At 39.7% G+C, this 23,124-nt stretch overlaps 1 protein-coding gene across 2 annotated transcripts in view; it reads right to left on the minus strand.

Moving 5' to 3' along the window:
* Nucleotides 1-15,710, minus strand: part of LOC137331595 (SH2/SH3 adapter protein NCK1-like) — a 187,034-nt gene extending 171,324 nt beyond the window's left edge. The window contains exon 1 of one of the 2 annotated variants that reach the window (XM_067995497.1): nt 15,608-15,710. The gene's annotated coding sequence lies outside the window, so the exon portion shown is untranslated. Of the gene's footprint in view, nt 1-8,416; nt 8,526-15,607 lie in introns of those variants that run through there. The other variant, XM_067995496.1, reaches the window with a different exon arrangement.
* Between the last annotated feature and the right edge of the window lie 7,414 nt (nt 15,711-23,124).

The following is a 23,124-nucleotide window of genomic DNA, read 5'->3' on the forward strand; positions in this document are numbered from 1 at the left end:
GGGTACTCACTGCCTTGAACTTGTGTAGCTGATAGCCATACAAAACTTTTGTCAAAAGCTTTCTGGAAGTCTAAGCACACTATACTGTAGAACTTTCCACTGTCAAATTGGGATGTCACTAGCTCAAAAAAAATGATAAGGAGCTTGGTAAATCAAGATCTCCCCTTTCTGAAGCCATGCTGACTGCCATTTATTGTATTGTTTTACACAGGTGATCCAGTTTGTTCCATGATCAATTCCAATCTTTTACCAGTAATTACAAACATATTTATAGTTATGCAAATTTGTTTTGGTACCTTTTTTAAAAAAAAAATGATCATGTTAGGAATTTCTACTGCTTTGGAAACAGGCTATGTTCATCAACTCCATCATAATGATCAGCACTTTTGTAATTTTGTCTCTAACCTCAATTAGTATCTCCAAGTATACACTATCCATCCTTGGCGATTTATTTGTTATCAGTCCTTTCAGCTTGTCTAGGCCCTCCATCTCAGTGATGTTGCATTCATGAATTTATTTATAGAACATCCTAAGTTGGGCAACAGATTATTCACAACTTCTCTGATGTGTATTTCCAGGAAGTAATCATTGAGCAACATAGCCAATTTTACTTCCTGCTCAGTTTAACTTCATTTTCAGCCTTAAAGGGTGACAATTCTTCATTAATAATAACCCTCTTACTATTTGCAATACTGAAATAACTCGTTCCTGGTGCATTTAGCATCGACAGCTATGCTCATTTCTAGTTCCATCTTCAATCGGCTTTTTTTTAAAAAAACTTTGAAAGTTCCTGTTTCCTTCCTAGTGGTTTCCTTCACCTTGCAACCAAAGGCTTTGTACAGTTTGTTGTTCTTATTTATTTCACATTTTATTGTCTTGTTAATCCATTTTGGGTCAGGCTTGTTTAGTTTGCACTTATCCTTGCTATGTATTTATCTTACATGCTCAGTCTTTAACGGCATTCCATTTGTCTTCAACTGAAGTTTTCTTCAATGCTACCCCCACCCCAAATGATTTATTTTAAGCTCCTCCATCATTCCCTTGAAGTTTGCCCTTTTAAAACTATATACCTGTGTATTGGCTTAGCCCAGATCAGGTCACGTTTAAATCATCATACGTTTGCTGTTGCCCAAGGGTATTACAACCCAAACTCAAGTCTGCTCCCACATATGCCATTACCGATGTGAGTTGTATCTTGTGGCATCCATGATGTACTGGATCAAGAATCAGTCATGCATTACATTTATTAGCTCAAATTCTAAATCATTCGGGAATTCCCATCTTACAATAAGGTTCGTTATGATTCCCCATTGGCAAAGAATTTTGAAAAAATTTGCAGCAAAAAAATTTCTTCAGAGCATACTTTCATTTCTCACATTAACTTCCTATACAAGATGAGTGGACCATAATATACTTTTTAATGATTGTGTCACATTTGACTGAATTGGTGCTTGTCCTCTTTTATAGTAAAATGTTAAGTGGATTTTAATATTCAGATAATGTTCATAAGATCAAAAGGAGAAAGAACAAAAACATAATACGAGAACTCAGGATAAAAGGGGACAATGCAGTTTACAGTCTCCTTTAAGCAGTCAAACATTTACAGATCGGGGGAAGGTTGGGCTGTGAAGGGTTGGATAAATCCCCATTATCTTCATACACACACACACACAACACAATAAAAATCTTGCCAGGCTTCACCAACAAAGCTTTCCACTGTGTTAGACAACCATACATCAAAATAGGATCTGGCGTTGTAATTAGAATATTTTGGTATCTAACCTGAAATCATCCAAGTTAGCTGAGCTTTTAACATGATGTCATTAACTCCCTGTTAAATGAACTAGAAAGGTCTCAGGCTCAGTCCCCAGTCAGTGGTAAGTTAACTGATCTCAGCCAGAGGATAGGAGGGACACTACAGTTTGCCTCAACACCTGTGATTTTGGAACAGGAGAATAAGTCAGGGCCCCTGCCGGATGCTAACGTGTGTGGATATCGATGAAGACAGAATCCCACCTTCAGTTAAATAGCCTAACACTCACTGCTCAGGCTCATACATAAATAATGCCAGCTGCGTGACGTACCAGAGAAGGCCCAGCACCAACAAAACTGTATACCAGTAAGGAATGAACATGCTCAAGAGATGACAGGAGAAAATTGACAGAATTTTTTTTTTAAACTAATTGAAACAAACCACACATATCGATATTGATGCAGCAACAATCTTCTACCACTTGATGTTACTAGCCCATTTTGTAAATACTATATTGTGAAACATTTAGCAAAACACACAAGATTGAACAGTGGAAAAATGAGAACTCTACCATCCTTCTCTTAAAAATAGCACTGAATATGAGGAGTCAAAATTGTTAGATTTTCTTTTTAAGTGGTCAACCTATTGCATGTTGGAATCAGACTGCAAACACACCAAGTTAAGAGATCTGCATTCAATAACTGTGCGTTAATACTGACAATACTGATGACACACTCAACATGTTGTCTGGTGGGTACAGCCTCACATAACTACTAGATCTAGTCAGTCATTGATTGATTTATTTATTTAACTAAGGAACATTAAACACCACTGCATGGAGCATGTATCATGTCAACAACCTATTATTGATGTAGGGGTTGGGAACAAAAATCCCCTTTCTCTCACAGTTTGCCCTTTCCATTTAATGGTAGAGTACAAATGCTGCTGTTATGTGATTTCCCCCCCAACCCCCCGAATACCAAAGTAGCAATTACTAATCAGGTACTTCTAGAGCTACTGTTTTAGTTGGCAGCAAGTGAAGCCAAAGCATCCCTGGAGGATTAAAAAGAAATCAAGTTATGAATCACTTCAATTTCCCCCACCCACAAAGAAAACTGAAAGTTGACTGATCAGACAGTGCCAACTATGATGTCGAAAGCCTACCCCTGTTGCAGACAAAAAAAACTGAATTCTTGACTATTGCCTATCCATCATCATAATATTAAATGCTAAAGCCGACCCCCATCACCCCCACCCGACGACTAAGTGAGTAAATATAACAAGTTTGTTACTGAGCCATGGAGCCTAGGAAGGTCCCAGGTTTACTCTCTTGTCCTTGCAGAGCTCACCGATCTCAGTAAAAGTGGCAATGGAGATACTACTGCAATCTCAATTCCGTTGGACAGAAGGTAACAAAGAAATGAGCTAGGGTTCAGCTTTTGAAATCCAGTGAGCCCTGCTGGAAACTCAACACTGTGCACACTGGGTGAGAACAGTGATGTCTTCTACTCCATCATTACATAACCTCACCCCATCACCAGCGATTTAATTTGCACACTGCCCAGACTAACGCAAAGAATAGCCACATAGTCAAGGTACCAGAGGGCTGCCAGCACAATCTTCCAACACCGGCCATGTTTTCCCAGAGAAGGAAGAAAATTGGGATTGGGGAGCAGCAAAAACCTGCAGTCAATATCTCTTGCTTCAATAAGTGCAAAATAAAATTAAAGCGGTATTAAATTACAGCACCATTTAATTAGAATCAGATCTCCTTTAAAGACTGTCATCCTGCTCAGAGACTCAAATCGTTAACAGGACGTGTGGCACAGTCAAGCCTGATTTCATTACAATGGCAGCTTTTACATTATCTGCATGACTGCTTCCGGCTGCTTTCCTCAAATCTGACCACATATTGTGTGTGCACACAAGACAAGGTGATAACATCTATTTGCTCAAAGACATATTCACAAGTGTTTATGACAGCAGTTATATCTCAAGACAGAGAAACAGTCCTGAATTCACTGAGAAAGGTAGGTTGTTTGCATAAAAGTGCACCATTTTACATTTTTAAAAAAGTGTACACCATATAGCCAGTCAGCTCATGCATTGATCAGTTCTTTCTTGCAATTCAATATAGTATTTATATGATCCAATATTACAGCTATTAGTAAACAGTAAAAATCCCCTTAAGGTGCAGAGAATATTACTTGGCAATTTAAATCAGATTCTAACGATGTGAGATACTAGGTGTTTTCTCTTGCCTTATAACAAATCATATGAGGTCACATTTACCATCTACTCATTTTATACAAAGCAACACGTCACTAACATCAATCACTTTCTGATTATTTAACAAAATACAATGTTGACCACTTTTTTGTGGTGTGTATGGATGCTCACATTCCTTTTATTATTTCAATCAGACACTCAATTTGCACTGCAATTTTGCTGAGTCTTGCATCTTTTTTGTAAAGTTGAATACTCTAAATTCCACTAAGAATGCAAAATGGCTGAAACCAAGCTCAGACCTTGATCAGAGACCTGTGCTTGCAATCCTCATCACTTGACAAGCACAAAGGCCCCTTTCCAAATGCTACATGACTAAAACGCAACCAACACCTTCTTAATCACTCCTCTTTATGGAAGAGGGTTGTCCCCAAAAGCCATCCTGCTATTGGAGAGGAGGCAAACCTGTAACATAAAAAGGTATTTGCCATTGGACTTCAGGCTAACTGCCCTTGACCAAAAGTGCTGTGGGAACATAACTAAAATGGGTCCGAGCATTCGGCATTGGGTCAGTCATTTTCCCTTTGTGGATAGGCTGACATCTCAGCAATGCACTTTCAGCATAAGGCAAGATACTCGCCACACTGAAAAAGTCATAAATGTGTCTGAACCCTCTGTGCATGCACAAGATTCAACTGGTGCAATGACACAGCTTTTGTAAATGTTGACATAAAAATGGCAGCCCACTGGCTCTCCTGGGAACTATATAAACTTGTTTTTCAATGTTTGTAGAAAGTGAACACTCCTATCTCACATTAATAGTAAGTCATCTGCAAGAGAACAGTAAAGTCAGCAGATTCAAGTCGGTCAGCATTATATTGCATTCAACAGATACTTAGTGTCAGCTTGGCTCAGTTCATTGTACTCCCACCTCAGTTAGAAGATTGTGGATTCAAGCCCAATGCAGACTTGAGCAGATAATCTGGACTGAATTCAGTGCGGTTCTGAGGTAGCACTGCAATAATAAAGACTCTAAACTGAGGTCATGTCTGCCAGTCCAGAGAAATTTTTAAAAATTCAAATATTCAAAGCAATGGAAGCTCTCCTGGTGGTGAGGTCAACAGCCCTCCCTAAGACAACACCAACAAAAACAAATTAGTCCTGAGGAAAGGTCTTAGATCTGAAACATAAACTGATTGACTTCTGGTTTTTTTCCCCACAGATGCTGCCTGACCTGCTGAGTATTTTCAATTTATTCTGTTTTTGCTATCCAGTTAATCTGTTCATTTGTCGTCTGTTGGACCTGGCTGTGAAAAAAATTATGCGCTATATTTCCAACATTAATCAAAAGTACTTAATTGGCTGTAAAGCGCTTTGGGACTTCATGAGGTCGTGAAAGCCACTATATAAATGAAAGTGCTTCTTTCTTTATTTAAACAACATCGACTACACTTCAAAAGAAAACAATCCACTGGCTGTAAAGCACTTCAGGATGCACCAACGACATAATGCCCTATATAAATGCAAATTCTCTCATTACTGGTCAGAGACCAGTAGTTGTGACTTACCTGTAGTCAAACTAGCAACTTTATGTCATTTACATGATGCAATATTCTTTAGTATTCAACAAGAAAAGCCTATTAAGCCCCTTTTTGATATATTGACTCCATTCCGAGTTTCTTTTGTCAAATCAGATCACATTAATATATAGCAGTTAATGGCTCCCACCACCAACTAATTTTGACTGGCAGCTGTGCGGGGTAAAGCTGAACAAAGGCTTTGAAGAAAAATACTGTACCAGAGGATTGGAGAATGGCCAATGCAGCACCCATTTTTAAAAAAGGGAGACAAAGTTATTGCGGGTAATTACAGGCCAGTTCGTTTAACATCTGCAGCAGGGAAAATTTTTAGAGTCTTCAATAAGGACGAAATTACTATGTTTCTAAATAAGAAGAAAATAATTAAGAGTAGCCAATACAAGGTTCAGAATGGATGTTCGTACTTGACAAATACTTTGAGGAGGAAACAGACATGGTAAATGGGGGAAATGCAGTGTACATGGATTTTAGGAAAGCCTTTAACAAGAGATCACATGGAAGATTACAGGTATGAAATTAGGGGGAGGACAAAAAACTGGATTAAAATTGGTTAGAAGAGAAAACAGAGTAGGAGTTAAGAGCATTTTTTCCAGAGTGGGTGGAAGTGGGTAGTGGCATCCCTTGGGGTTCAGTTCTGAGGCCACTTCTGTTCACTATGTATATCAATGATTTGGATATAGGCCTAGAGGGAGGGAAGTTGAAATTTGCAGATGATACCAAAACAGAAGGTAGAGTTAGTTCTTTGGAAGACCAGAGGAAACTGCAAAGGGATAGGAAATGGGCTAAAAAAAAGTGGCAAGTTGAATTCAATGTTAGCAAATGTGAGGTGATGCATTTTCGTAAGAAAAAACAATAATTATGCTCTCAAAGCAAGCACGATTGGTTCTGTGGAAGAGCAGAGGGACTTGGGGATACATGGTTCACAGAACATTAAAGGCAGCATCCAGGTTGATTAGGTTATATAAAAAAGCTAAGAGAAATCTAGCTTTTCTCTCAACAGGTATAGAATATAAAAGCCATGGGATAATGATAAGTCTATATAAAACCTTCATAAGATGTCAGTTAGAGTACTGCGAGCAGGACCAGGCTCCACACAATAGGAAGGACATTGAAGCTTTAGAGAAGGTATAATGCAGATTCACTGGAATGAGGAAATAAAAATAAGAAAAAAAACTTGAAAAATTGTGGGGCGATATAATCGAAGTGTTTAAAATCTTGAAAGGCTGGGGCAGGATAGATAGAAGCAGACTGTTTCTAGTAGTTGTGGGGTCCAGAATGAGGGCCTTTGATAAAAGATTATAGGCAAGAGATCTAGAACAGAGAACAGGAGAAACTTCTTCACAGAGAGTTGTGAGGCCATGGAATTTACTTTCAGGGTTGGTGGTTACAGCAGAAACTATAAACATTCAAGGTTAAATTGGTTATGTGGATGAAGGAAACGGTGTTGAAGTGATATGGGAACAGGGTGAGTAAATATGATTTAGAACTATTTGCTCGTGGGGAGGGCAAATGCCTACATCAACTGGTTGGGCCAAATGGCCAGGTGCCATGCTGTGACTGCTACATGTTTAATTTTCTAAATTTGGCAGAAGCATGAACATATGGATTTGAATAAAGATTTCATAGAGTCCCAGTTCTATTAATAGATTAAGAACATGGAAATGCACCAAGGGACTCAGTTCACAAGGGCAAGGGGGGAAAATGTATTGACATGGATCGCCAAGAGAAACAAGGGGAGGAGCGAAAGATTTTTTACAAGTGAAAAAGAACGAACTTGCATTTATATAGCGCCTTTCACCACCTCATGACATCCCTGGGCGCTTTACAGTAAATGGAGTACTTTTGAAGTGTAATCATTGTTGTAATGTAGGAAACGCGGTGAAGAGTCCGAACAGACAGTGGGAAAGTAAAGGTCCGGAGACTGACAATGCAATAGTGTTTAACGCTGGAATGGAGTGGTGTTACTAATAGAACAAACACCAATAGTTAGTTGCCTACACTTGATTTGGAGGCAATAAGAGAATGGGGAATAAGCTGCAGACACATCATAAAAACCAAGTCTGATTCTTATCAATCGTCCACCGAAGAAACTTAAAAGGGAGCTTATCGAGTTTCTGCCAGTACTGTTGACAAACAATCTTTAAATATTTATGATAGATCGATCGATCATCGGATTCAGTAAAGCCTTTTTAACAAGATCGCCTTTCCTTCAATAACTTTTAAAGTGCCCAAGTAATGTTTTTAAAAGCAGTTTCATCGCCCATGATTCCGCACTACCACCCTGAAACTCTTAATTCAGCAAAATAATATTCATGGTTTTAGAAGAGAGAGTGTCATTTTTTTTTTGCAGATGTTGAACTTTTCGGAAAAACAATGTTATGTTAAAAGTCGAGAGAACAAAAGGTTCGCGTTGAATGCGACAGAATACTGGAGGAGTTCGCAGCTGGACGGGTTTGAAAGCCGAGAATGACAACCTTGGTTAGATGCAGTTTTCGCCGATTAGGCACTGAGATAGAAAAAGTTTTGTTGCTGCGCTACCATTCATTGTCTTTACTTCTGTAACTTTCCCCCTCTCTAAATGTTTTTTAAAAATATCCAGGTATAGATGGGGTGGATATACATGGACGAAAAAGGACGTAATCGTTCCCCGCCCCCCACAAAAAACCCCTGATATACCCTGTCTCCTTTCCGTAATCACGCGGTTTCCCCTCAGTTTTCCCCGCAGCCGATCACAGACCGGTAGCGGTGACTAAGCGCAGCGATTGTCCATCACTTCCATTCAGTCACTACTTTTCACATTTAAAAACACATATTCGAATAAAAAAAAAGGGGGGCTTACCTGAACAATAAACTACAGATCCTGAGAAGTTTGGTGCTAAAACCAACAGAATTGTATCCACTGGAGCTCAATCCAATAATAAAGTGATTTTATTTCCCCCCCCACCCCCCTCCGGTGAAACTCTCCCCTTCGCCACCCTAAACCGTGCGAAAAGTCTCACTGCGCATGAGAGCTTGTCGGTCACCAAACCTTACTGGCGGAAGGCCCGCCTTCACACCACTTTGATTGGGTTATTCGACTCCTCTCGGGTTCTCTTATTGGCTGTGCGTGGTGTCGATCATCGGGTTAGCTCGTCTCCGCTCGACTCTTCGATTGATACATTGTAACAAAGTGCCGGCTACAATTGTTCAGCGTTGAGACATCATCTGCTCGTTTGGGTTTTCGCCCTTTCCCTGCCAAAATTTGCGCCAGTTCAAAAGTATGTTTGCTTACAGATTTTCTTCTTGTTGGTTCTTTTTAAAAAAAATTTATAGGTGAGAAGGGCAAAGTTGTAACTTTGCAGTGACGTCATTGTGATAGTCATCCGCAATCGCGGAAGGCAAAAAAAGAGAAAATGCAGTGCCATTGACATTGCCCAGAAATTGTTACAAAAAAAAGAGGAAAATCCTTTTCTCTCCTCATACAATGGATTGTTAAGAAGTTCCGTACACTTGCAGCATTTGTTCTGTTTCCTGATTAAGAGAAAAGTAGGCATTTCCTTTGTTACGTAATTTGGAGAACATTTTATACAATGGTTATCTTAAATGTTTATAAAGTATACATTTACTCATGATGATAAATATAATTACTTTTCTTTGCAACCATATACTTTAGAAAAATAGTTTATGTGTTAATGACAGTGTTCCCTGCATAGTTCATCAGAACGACTGAAATTGCTTTGATATCCATTCTTTAGCGCATTAGCAGGATGGTAATGGTGTTGATTCGAGAATGGGTCCCTGCTATAATGAAAGAGCAGAGTGAGAATACCTTGTATCTGAGTCAATAGGCTACTTACTAACTAATTAATTCCTTCCATAAAATGAATAAACGTTTTTTTCTATTGGTGTGTTTTTGTATTAATGTGTTTATCAAAAATCGTTTCACATTTTAACAGGCATTGTCGTGGTTTTATTATTTTCTCAAAGCACATAACGTTAACATCATCTTCTGATCTGGAAAGAACAATAATTGTGCAGCTGCCCAAACGTGAGTGTAGACCAATATTTTCAATTTGAGTCACATTGTATTATTCGTGTGGCAAGTGAAGAATCAAACAATGAACCTTAGTTTTATGGAGCAACAAAGGCAATATGCAACTCTTTGGAGAGATGAAGGGGAAAAGGCAACCAATAAGGGCAGATCAGAAATCGATTTTTGATGCGTAGCTGATATATCATTTAGGATAGCACAAGGCACAAGCTGATTGTTCTTTCGATGCCATCAGTTCATCCACTGTCACGTTGTTCGATGGGCGAATCAATGCAGCCGCTTGCAGCATCTTGTCTGTTTCCTGTCCTGCTACACACACGTGTGCATGGCGATTTCCATCTCGCCTCCAGGGGATCCTTGCAAATAGCAGTGAGGTTGCTCACTTATTCAGAGGCTGGAAACTGACACATTCGTTCAAATTCTGGAACGGCTTGAAGCATGACTAAATTAGATATTGTCTAAAGATCCTTGGGTTTACGAATTTCTAGCTTGAAAGCCGAAAATTCCTGACACACACTGTTAACTGTATCCAGCGTATACCGTATTTTGGCCGTGTACATTTTGATAATACGTTGTACTGTATCACATTTATGGCAACAGTGTTTAAAGAACGCTGCTTTTTAAACACGCATTTGTTTCGGAGTATAATTAAAACAACGGTTCATCGCTAATTCAGCCAGTCATCTTATCATAGAATCATAAAATGGTTATAGCACGGAAGGAGGCCATTCGACCCGTCGAGTTCGTTCTTTCTGCAAGAACAATCCAGCTAGGCGCACTCTCCCACCCTATCCCTGTAGCCCTGCATTTTTTTCCTTTCAAGTACTTATCCAATTCCCTTTTGAAAGCCACGATTGAATCTGCCTCCTCCAGCCCCCTTAGGCAGCGCATTCCAGATCACAAGCACTGGCTGTGTAAAAAGGATTTTTCTCACGTGACCTTTGGTTCTTTTGCCAATCACCTGAAATCTATGTCTTTTGGCTCTTAACCCCTCCACTAATGGGAACAGTTTCTCTCTATCTACTCTGTCCAGACCCTTCATGATTTTGACCATCTCTATCAAATCTCCTCTCAACCTTCTCTGCTCTAAGCAGAATAACCCCAGTCTATGCACGTAACTGAAGTCCCTCATCCCTGGAATCATTCTAGTAAATCTCTTCTGCAGCCTCTCTAAGTTCTTCACATCCTTCCTAAAGTGCAGTGCCCAGAACTGGACACAATACTCCAGTTGTGGCCGAACCAATGTTTTATTAAGGTTCATCATAATCTCCTTGCTTTTGTACTCTATGTCTCTATGTATAAAATCCAGGATCCCATATGCTTTCTTAACCGCCCTGCCACCTTCAACGATTAATCATCAATGCATATTTTATTTAATCTTTAGTATATGTCATATATACTTCGCAGTTCAAAAAATACATCAGAGATTTCATAATGTATTGCAGCCAGCAAATTTAACACCAGTTCCCAAAATCCCACTAGCTTATCAATCATAACAATTACGTAAGCTGAATATTATAACAAGAAATGAGCGTAAGGGATTCAAATCAATTAGCTCACTCGTGCAATAATTGAACAACTTTGTGATTATTAGTGAATAGAGTTTAATATAATTGTGGGTGCTTGGCTTTAGTCACACCGACCCAACATCTAACAAATGTAATTAACGTAGGAGTCGGGTTACATGCAATTTGTCCCCACCCCCATACCGCTCGTTATGCATTAGTGGTGCCCTCCTTCCGGGGGTGGGGAGGGCATTTGTATCCGTCCCGTTGGCACTGGGCTCACGCCCAATGCCACTCCATCGGTCTGGATCAAATCGTCAATGTGTTAGTCTGGATACTACATTGGCATAAAAACATCTGTAATAGGAATGGCTAAGTAAAGAGCATTTGGTAAAATGTCCTTGCATCAGTTTTGCTTAGCAATCAATTTCATTGTATGATTCCAATTTTACATACACAAAAATCCGTAGGATGTGTATAAAGGTGTTTCAAAATGATTTATTTTGCCGCGCGCTGAATACCCAATTAAAAAAACGGAACCTACACGATAACTTTACTGCAGTTATAAATAAAACGATTCATTGCGATTCAGCCAGTCACCTCATCCTCAATGCATTTTTTTAAAAAGTCTTCAGCGCAAGGAAAATAGTCTTCGCGTTTCAAGAAATATGGCAACTATTTCATACGTATTGCAGCAATACAGTTGACCTTTAATCAGCAGTGTTAAAACCCTTAGCATAACCATCGGAGCAGTATTTCAGGGAGCCTCTAGCTCCCAATCAAATTTACAGCTCCAATCACTGCAGTGAAAACACATAATCCGTCCATAGGAAATTAGTTAAGAGCCAAGCAGCAAATGCAATTGGGTTCAAAGTTCAAAATCGTTAATTTTTTAACTCAATCCCCTTGGTTTCAACTGTCGTTTATTTTGTGAATGCAATTTACCAGAATGTTCTGTATTTTCTTGTGCTCACCTCTCTATTACCCTTGCCAGATGCAGTGACCACCGCACCACCCTCACATCTGGCAAGCCAGACCGTAGACCAGTGCACCACTGCTGATGGGTTATTGTTTTCTTTCAGGCCCTGAATTTGAAAGGTTTCAACTTTCATAGAATCATAGAATGATACAACGGAGAAGGAGGCCAATCAGCCCATCATGTCGGTGCTGGCTCTTTGAAAGAACTACCCCTTCTCTTTCCCCATAGCCCTGTAATATTTATCCCTTCAAGTATTTGTCCAATTCCCTATTGAATCTGCTTTCACCACCCTTTCAGGCAGTGCATTCCAGAGCACAACAACACGCCACGTTAAAACAAAATGGACTCATGTTGCATCTGGTCCTTTTGCCAATCACCTTAAATCTGTGACCTCTGGTTACTGACCCTTCTGCCACTGGAAACAGTTTCTCCTTATTTACTCTATCAAAACCACTAATGATTTTGAACGCCTCCAACAAATCTCCCCTTAACCTTCTCTGCTCTAAGGAGAACAACCCCAGCTTCTCCAGTCTCTCCACATAATTGAACTCACTGGTACCATTCTAGTAAATCTCTTTTGTACCTCCTCTAAGGCTTTGACATCCTTCCTAAAGTGTGGTGCCCAGAATTGAACACAAAACCAGTGTTTTTTAAAGGTTTAGCATAACTTTGTTGCTTTTTTACTCTATACCTCTATTTATAAAGCCAGGGATCCCATGGGCTTTTTTAACTGCCTTCTCAACTTGTCCTGCCACCTTCAAAGATTTATGTACGTACACCCCCAGGTCTCTGTTCCTGCACCCACTTTAAAATTGTACCATTTAGTTTATATTGCCTCTCCTCATTCTTCCTACCAAAATGTTTCACTTCATGTTTCTCTGCATTAAATTTAATCTGCCATGTGTCTGCCCATTTTACCAGTCTGTCTATGTCCTCCTGAAGTCTGTTACTATCCTCCACATTGTTTACTACATTTTCGAATTTCGTGTCATCTGCAAATTTTGAAATTATGCCCTGTATACCCAAGTCCAGGTTATTAATATATATCAAAAAGAGCAGTGGTCCTAATACCGACCCCTGGGGAACACCACTCTATACTTCCCTCCTGTCTGAAAAGCAACTGTTCACCACTACTTTCCGCGTTCTGTCCCTTGACCAATTTTGCATCCACGCTGCCACAGTCCCTTTAATCCCCTGGGCTTTAATTTTGCTTACAAGTCTATTATGTGGTACTTTGTCAAATGCCTTTTGAAAGTCCATATACACAACATCAACCACACTACCCTAATCAACCCTCTCCATTACTTCATCAAAGAACTCAATCAAGTTAGTCAAACATGATTTGGCTTTACAAATCTGCACTGACTTTAATTTATTAGCCCATAATTTTCCAAGTGTCAATTTATTTTGTCCCAGATTAGTGTCTCTCAAAGTTTCCCTACCACCGATGTTAACCTGACTGGCCTGTAATTGCCGGGTTTATCCCTCTCCCCTTTTTTGAACAGGGGTGTAACATTTGCAATCCTCCAGTCCTCTGGCACCACCCCCATATCTAAGGAGGATTAGAAGATTGTGGCCAGAGCCTCCTCAATTTCCACCCTTACTTCCCTCATTAACCTAGAATGCATCCCATCTGGACTGGGTGACTTTTCTACTTTGAGTACTGTCAACTTTTCTAGTACCTCCTCTTTATCTATTTTTATCCTCACCAATATCTCTACTACCTCCTCCTTTACTGTTACATTGGCAACATTCTCGTCTCTAGTGAAGACAGATGCAAAGTATTCATTTAGTACCTCAGCCATGCCCCCTGCCTCCACAAGAAGATTTTCTTTTCGGTCCCTAATTGGCCCCACCCTTCCTTTGACTATTTATATGTTTCTAACACAGTATGGGTTAAAACCTTTCTCCCCCATCTGCACCTCACTGCAGGAAATTACTTTATTCTATCTGTTGTGTTAATGTTACCTGCATGTTTTGTCTGCACTGATGTCTCCAGCTAAATGTTGAATAGAGCTCTTTATATGAGGTAGAAACATTGGAAAAGGAGTCGGCCATTTAGCCCCTCGAGGCGATTTTGCCATTCAGTTTGATCGTGGCTGATCTGTACCTCAATTCCATTTACCTGCCTTTGATCTATAATCTTTTGTTATCCTTACCTAACAAATAGCTGTCCATCTCAGTCTTGAAACTGTCAATTGACCCAGCATCCACAGCCTTTTGAGGGAGAGAGTACCAGATTTCCATTACCTTTTGTGTGAGAAAGTGCTTCCTGATTTCACTCCTAAGTGGCCTAGTTCTAATTTTACGATTATGCCCTCTTGTTCTGGATTCCCCATCAGAGGAAATAGTTTCTCTCTATCTAGCCTGTGGAATCCCTTAATCATTTTAAATACCTCGATTAGATCACCTCTGACCTTCTAAACTCAAGGGAATACAATCCAAGCTTATGTAACATGTCCTCACAATTTAACCCTTTAAGCCCTGGTATCATTCTGGTGAATCTGTGCTGTACCCTTTCTAAGGCCAATATATCCGTCCTGAGGTTCTGAAACTGAACGCAGTACTCCAGATGGCATCTTGTGTTTTCCATTCCAATATCAGTGAGCAATATTGAAATCAATTCCAGACTTACAAATGTGACATTTTCCTTATTAAATAAAAAGTTCCGATGTCAAGAATACCCGAGACCTTCTGGCTTATTTTTCTTGTACTCCATAAGGGTTCATTTCATTTTAGTCCCCTTCCCAACAATGACCAAAATCTTGAACTTAGCAGCGATACTTGCCACCGAAAATTAAGATATGTAGGTGACTGACCACTAATTCCATAAATAATTGGACGGCGTCCAACATATATTCTCTGGTGGTCTTGTTCAAAAAAGACAGTACCGTTAATTGGTCCTGACAGGCTCAGCAGTCTTCACGCTAACTCAGAGAGTATTAAAAGCATTTGTGACATGAGCATTCTACATTGAGAAGCTCGAAACGTATCCAAAGCAATGCAATAAACATCTTTAGACCATGAACCCAACAGCACAATATCATACCTCACTCGTGGAGGATGCTGGCAAGGAGCTATGGTCCAGTGGAAGATACTTTTGGCAGACTTAACGAGGATTGGATTAATAGAGCAGCACATACTGTTTTAAAATCCATTAAAAATAAACAACAAGCGTTTTCTGTATGCTGAATTACAGTTCTAATTGATTAGACTCGGTGTTTGTACATTCCAGCTGTATGCATTTTCATTACGTGTGAGGTTACACACATTCTTCTGTTGCCAAAGTGCTTGTTCTTCCCATTACTTGCGGCAGCGTGTACTGAACTGGTGTCTTAAGCTCCACAAAGCTCCCCCGGGGGGGTTTATGAAACATGGTACATTGAACGTGCTTTGAAAACACAACGACAAAATTAATTCCCCGTGATTCGCAATATACTTTAAGAATCTACATTTGAATCTGATCACGCTAATAACTACAGTTTTTTTTAACAGTAAAACAGCGCATGCTATTACCGGAAGATGAAAAATGAAGACAAGAAATATGATACGTTCCAATATTCGGCTTTAGCTGCTCCCATTAATTTGGTCAGCTGCCCGGGAAACCATCCACATAAAGTCACGATCGTCCTCCTGATTCAGACGAATCCTCTCTCTGCACCAGTGAACCCAAAAAATGGCTCAATGGGAATCCAGGCAAAATATCAGCATTTTGAAGTGGCCTATAATGGGGAGCTGCTTGCTTTACGATGGCACGGCACAATGCCTGTGTTGTACCTAAAAATGACATCTCCCCCGAGTCAATAAACATCTCAGTGAACTCCCACGTGGTTGCGAGTAGACATGGAAGATAATGACAATCTGTTGATGTCGGCATCTCAACAGCTGACAAAATATATTAGATCTCAAGAAATGAGAAGCATTACGATGATCATACGGTGGTGCAGTATTTAACCCTCCGACTGCTGGCGGGTGCTAGCAAATTCCTGTTCTTTTTTAAAGCTTTCAAGTTCATGCACCGTGATATACAAACAAATACTAATATGGCAACGACATCACACACTGGGTACAGTAGTGTAGTGGTTATGTTACTGGACTAACATCAAAAGATAGTGGGTTTAAATCCCTCCATGGCAGTTTGAGAATTTGAATTCAGTTTTTTTAAAATCTGGAAATAAAATTGACTATGAAGCTATTGGATTGTGGTAAAAACCATAACGTCCTTTCAACTGTTTCAGTAATGTCCTTGAGGGAAGGAATCCTGCCATCCTTTACCTGGTCTGGCTAATAACCAACATGTTGACGTTTAACTGCAGTGGCAAATGACTGTTGGGGTGTAGCATGCTGGATGAATGCCTTATTAACATACCCCCTTAAATGCCCTGTTGACAAAAAACAACAATCAAGTCTTCGGCCTGAAACGTTAACTCTGTTCTTTTGTCCACAGATGCTGCCTCACTTGCTGAGCTTTTCCAGCACTTTCTGTTTTTAATTCAGATTTCCAGCATCCTCAACCAATCTGTCTGGTCTTGGATTTTTTTTTCGTGAATGGGTCATTTTAGGCAATCAAATACAACTATTTGTGAAAAATAGTCACTAAATCTATATCAACATTTTCCACTGAGTAAAAACCAACCAACTAACAAACACCCAATCAAATTCCTGTTTTTTTTCCCCAGTTCAAGATTTTTTTTATTGGTTCCCCACTTAACTCACTCCCCTAAAAATAAAGTTTGTAGCAAATAAACAAATGAAACATCCACAATTCAAAAAAAAAAATTACAAAAGGACTCAGCTTACCCATTCCACCTTCCAATCATTCTAACAATCTCTCTACACATGACTGGACATTTGCTGTCAGGGCTCATAAACACCTTTAACCTTGGGTTTGGGCCTAGCTATACTCAAGTCCACCCTAGCCATGCATACAATATTGTAAAAAGCCCATCTGATGCCCTGGGGATTGTGTCAAACAACTGGACGACAATTCCCTGTAGCTTTCACATAGCATACTCTCCATCACAATACATGCACAGGTTTCCAACACACCATATGCACATATTTTTTAAAAAGGCTGTCCCTGATACCTTTCCTTGATGTGCTCCTTATATCTCCAACTACACTGAAACCTGATGTGCTCCTTCATTTTGAAGGCATATGTCAGTTCTCAGGCTGTTGATAGAATGAAACCCAGCACAGCAGGAACTGATGGAGAGTTGAATAATAGTGGAAAGTACAGCCTGTGTCATGGAAATGGTTAATGAAACTCTGCACCTCTGCACTCTCCAACTGTGCTGTATCAGATCGGAAATCTGTCCTGTTTAATGTCATAGGAATCTTTATATTATATATATTCTTATTAATACACGTGAGGCGAATACTTTATTATTAAGATTTGTAAGGGTGCCACTTTAAATTGACTGATGTATTCTTGGTTCCTCTACATTAGAAGGGAATCCACATTTACATATGTGGCTCAAGTTAAAGACAGCTTCAGTTGACTCAGTCACCTGCTGAGAGAACTGCCTGGTTCCATCCACACAAACAGATGGCTCTGGAAGGTTAGGTGTTAAAATAAGGATCATCAAACGATATCATTTACCTTCTTATACTCCCTTCGACTATAAAACTGTCATTATTTGGGAAGTTGCTTACAGAGGTTGCGAGGAGAAACTGAGCTAATTGGCAAGTCACTGGGGAAGGGAGGGGCTGAGTTGTTATAGTAGGTCTGACAGTCAGGCTCTTTTGATTGACAGCTTCTTGTCCAGGTGGAGAAATATATTTGTCAACTGTTGGCCAATTCAGCAATTCTTCCTGTTCTACTGATGTGGAATGAATGCATGAAGACTCCATTAGTGGACTTCAGCTCACATGTAAGTTTTGTGTTATGGGCACTCGTCCAGGTTCAATGTTATTCGCAGAGTAATTGTAAAGGCAATGGTAAACTAAATGTTGAAATCCAGTGAAATTTGCTTTTACTATTGTTTAAATCTTATTTTATATAAACCTGATTCATAGATATTAGGATAAGCCACACGATTATATAGAATTTACAGCACAGAAACAGGCCATTCAGCCGAACAGATCTATGCCGGTGTTTATGCTCCACACAAACCTCCTGCCACCTTACTTCATCTCACCCGACCACCAAATTCTTCAATTCCTTTCTCCCTCATGTACTTGTCTAGCTTCACTTTAAATGCATCTATGCTATTTGCCTCAATCACTCCATGTGGCAGTGAGTTTCACATTCTCACTACTCTGATCTGACGGAATGATTATTATTTCATTATCTGAAGACTAGGAGGACACAAAAGGGCTTGTGTCATTTCCACTTTGCAAATTACAGTGACAGTGATGTTCTGTTCAACCCCGAGCAATGCAACATTACCAAAAATTGTGCGTATAAGGTCACAGGGAGCAAGGACTTGCTTAGGTGTATTCCCATGTGTATTCCCAGTCCATTTCCTCCCTTGAGTTTTTCTTGGCCTCAATCCTACCTTCTAAGTTCTCTCAGAATCCAGTCACACCCCCATTAACGAATGAGCTCTTATTGCCCCAAATATTCACATACTACACCTCGTCTCAAGTGCTGGCAGCCTCTAGCCATCCCTTCCTCAACAAGGCCTCTCTCTCTCCCTCCACCTCAATAGGATTTCTCTCTTTCTTATTGAGTATATGTGAACACCCCCAGCCCAAGTGCTCCCAAGCCATACATTCCTGCTTCATGCCCACACTCCCTACCTGAGTACTTCCAGGCTTAAGCACAACACACTGAGTGCCCTCAGATTTCTGTGCCCGAAGTGCTCCTGTGCCCCACTAACTACCGTTTCCCCCACCCCCGCCCGACCAAAGGCTCCCAGGCCCAAAGTGTCACCCCCTGCCAAATATTGATATCAGGCCCAGTAGAACTTGTCAAGCTGCCAACCAGTGGTTCCCAACACAACTTGATTCCCACTGCTTTCCATCAGAGTCCTACTATTATTGGGCAAGTTAAAATAAAAAAGATGGAATGTATTTATATAGTTTCCTTCATGACCTCAGGATGTCCCAGAGTGCTTTTCAGCCAATTAGTAATGTTCTTTTGAATTGTAGTCACTATTGTAATGTAGGAAATGAGGCAGCCAACTTTGCGCACTGAAAAGTCCCAGAAACAGCAATGAGAAGATGATGACACTTTATTTTAGTGATATTGGTTGAGGGTTAAATAATTGGCCAGGTCACTGGGAGAACTCCCCTGCTCTTCTTCAAATAGTGCCATGGGATCTTTTATGTCCATCTTAGCGGGCAGATGGGTTTAACATCTCATCCGAAAGACAGCACCGCCGACAGTGCAGCATTCCTTCAGTGTTGCACTGAGTTGTCAGCCTAGATTGTGTGCTCAAGTCTCTGGAGTGGGACTTGAACCCACAAACATTATTTTATCAATGGTATTGACAATGTGGCTGTGTCCAGACAAAACATTCATAGTACAGGAAGATTAAGGACATCTCCAAAAAAGGAACCAGAGATTATTTTCCAGTGAAACAGGGGTCTCCAGATAGCAAACGTGCTGCAATTGCAGATATCACTAATACTAGTCTGGAAGGAGGCAGATACATAAAAGGTCATGCTGACCTCATGGCCACAGTCAGTGCTGTAGAGATATCAAAACTCATCTGAAGCTCTGTCACTGCTGCTGGTAAAAATACTTAGAAAACAATAAAGATTGGATCAGTCCAAAGGGATTAAAACATCTTCTTTAGAATATGTTACTTACACATTCCAATAATCTGCAAGTCTTTTGGAGGAAGCAGTCCTTCATAGACTTCCCAATGTAACAATTGTACATGGGTGAAGTGATATCCCTAGCTACTACACAGATTCCAAGACTTGGGTTTTCTGCTTCTGCTTCTGTGCTTGCCAGTTTGTGATTTTCTACCTGTTAAAGTGAATGGACAGAAAATCATGTGTTGGTGAGCAGGAGCAAAAGCCCAGTCTCAAATATTAATTCCAGAAACTAAAAACTGAATTCTGAACTAAAACTAGGTACGACAAACCACATATGACAAAAAGCATGTCACTTCACAGGTATTGATCTTGACAGTCAGGCCTAGACTTTCCCTTAGAAAACCACTTATAGTTAGGTGGTTTTGCAATGAAAGGAAGCGAAAAGGAGTATTGTGGCTTACTGGCTTAATTGTGTCAAAAACAGCCTTCAAAATTTTACTTGTTGAAAATCACCAATCCCAATAACTATCTGCTCTGAGCCCATGCTGCCAAATGTAAATAGGGGTTGGTGGGCATTGTCAAGCAGTCCCTGCAATTTCTCCTCATTAATGCCCCTAACCGACCATGAGCAACTCTGCTAATATATAAGTGATGTGGAGATGCCGGTGATGGACTGGGGTTGACAATTGTAAACAATTTTACAACACCAAGTTATAGTCCAGCAATTTTATTTTAAATTCACAAGCTTTCGGAGACTTCCTCCTTCCTCAGGTTCGAGGAGCTCCTGAACATTTACCTGAGGAAGGAGGAAGTCTCCGAAAGCTTGTGAATTTAAAATAAAATTGCTGGACTATAACTTGGTGTTGTAAAATTGTTTACAATAATATATAAGTGGCGGTATGAGCAGCACAGCAGTCTCTCTGAGGCAAATTCTGCATAAAGGAAGCCATCTTGGCTGAAATTACTGCAGCTTGCTTTTTGCTTTGAGCTCTGGAGCTTCAAAGATCAATTCTCCTTCCATTTAAAGTGAGTGCTGGAAAACTTTATGTTTTGGACTGGGGAAATGGAATTCCCCATGGTAATTCCTCTCTTTCTGAGGAGGATATGGAAATGGATGAGGCTAAATTGGAGGAACTGATGTCATGGAGTGGTTAAATAGGTTAATATAGAATTTATATATGGGTATGATATTTGTCAATGTAAAATACTAGTGATTTCATTGTACACACATATACTGTATATATTTGTCTGATGTATGGTTGGAGCTTATTTAGATATATGTAGTCAATTTCTTTCTTTTATTTTTTTCAATAATCATTTTATATAATATATGTAAAGGCAGATTATTTGCATGAAAATATTTATTTTGTATCCTTTAGTTTTGATTGAAATTAAGTATATAATTTGTTGTGTTTCTGTGTATCCTATGTATATGCATGTGTGATGTGTATCTATATTTTCATCTTTCTAAGTAATTGTTTTTCTTTTGTCTGTGTTTAGATGCTGATGTCTGGTATTATGGCTATGGTGGGTTGATAATCAACTCTGTCTTTTTTTGCAGCCAACTTTGCAAACACTAGCAACTTCCTGACTTGAATGAGTGACAAAGCTTACTGATATCAGCTTACAGATATTTGCATATTTTAATACCTAACCTTGCAGAGCTATTTGTTTGTATGATTGGGATGACCCTGCTCTCTCAGAAAGTGATATGAGACATCTGTAACTGTCTTTTAGCTGCAGCCAGACATACGAATATAGATTCGATTCCCTTCCAACACAGTCATCAATTCAAAGTGGTATTCACATGGGCCTCAATGATAACAAATATATATATATATTCCTAGGATATTAAACAAGATTGATTTCAGATCTGTCACAAATATATAGCTGTCATTTTCCCTTAGATGTTCCTCATATGGATAATTATGAAGAAGAAAACTGTTACAACGCCCCCTAGCCATATTTATGTTTTACATTATGAAATTATTCCTCACAATATATTTGTTTGTCCTTCATAAATTTTATTAAAGTATATAGTTGTGTGATTGGCTGTTTGTTCAGCAGTTGACAATTACATTAAATTCAAAGTTGATCAGTTGAAATAACGTAGTGTTATCAACTATGACTAGTACTATTTAAACAGGAAGCAGAAGCTAAAAATCCACTGATAGTGCTCCTCTGATGGCTTTATAGGGCCCACAGCCATATATCCTAGGATGTGCCATTCCTGTCTGTGTTTAGTCAGCTAATCTCAACTGGGCAATAGTTGGGGAGTAACAATGGCTCTAAGCACGCCTAGATTAAAAAGGAAAAAATATCAGCCCGAGTTTTCACATCTGATTACTATTCAGTGACCCTTGCTGGAAAGTGCGCATTTATGAACATCTGGCGATAACAGGACAAACTGTGCTGTGATGTCCTCTATGATTGAATAGCCTGCCAAAACTCTTTACTGAGGCTGATGCTTGAAGAAAGGCTCCCTGGCTGAGGCATCACAGGCCCCTGTAAAACTGTACCATGAGTCAATAGCTTCGAGAGGGAAGGGAAGAAAATTAGAATCCTTTCTAAGTAATTGATGCACATTTTACTGAAGTATTTGATTATAATAGAAAAGTAGCAGGAAATCGTTGGAAGAAAACATTATACTGCAAAAACCTTGGACCTTGGAACTTGATCTTTAATACTGACAAGCGTGCTGTTTTCCTTCAAAGAGCTTTAGTTCTACATGCAACCCAAACAGTTGGACAGCTGTTACATTCTACTGAGGTTATTTGGCCTGTCAAAAACAGTTTTCTGACACGATTAAAATTCAAGTAGGAGTGCGCTTGAATGTCAAACCAGTAGAGAGCTGAAATGTGATGATGTAGGCAACACCATTTGTTAAACCTACATTTAACCTCCTTAATTGATATTAATGGCTATAGTTAGAGCTGACCCCACAATATATGTATTGTGATTGTCCTCATGCTTCCAAAAAGCTACAGCCTTTTTGTACACTTGCCAGTTTATTTTTGGTCTTCTTTTCCAAGAGTGTTAATAAACTGCTTCTTTTAAGGTTCTGGCAGATTTCCTGTGGTGATAATCATGGTGAGTTGGAAGTTACATCTTTGCAAGAATGTGCTGGGATATGGGAGTTGGGCAGAAGTGCACATTGCTACAGGATGGATTTGGAAAAAAGTTTGTGAGCGATATAGGGTAGATTTTGGTCTGGGCTAGGTTTCGGGCCAAAACTCAGCATTGCACGAACAGCACACGCCCAAACCAAGAGTCCTGAGAATCCATGGAAATGGATCCGCAGGCCTCATCAGCGTTCTTGGCGT

This window comes from Heptranchias perlo, chromosome 13 (assembly GCF_035084215.1).
Source record: "Heptranchias perlo isolate sHepPer1 chromosome 13, sHepPer1.hap1, whole genome shotgun sequence".
NCBI classification, from domain to species: Eukaryota; Metazoa; Chordata; class Chondrichthyes; order Hexanchiformes; family Hexanchidae; genus Heptranchias; species Heptranchias perlo.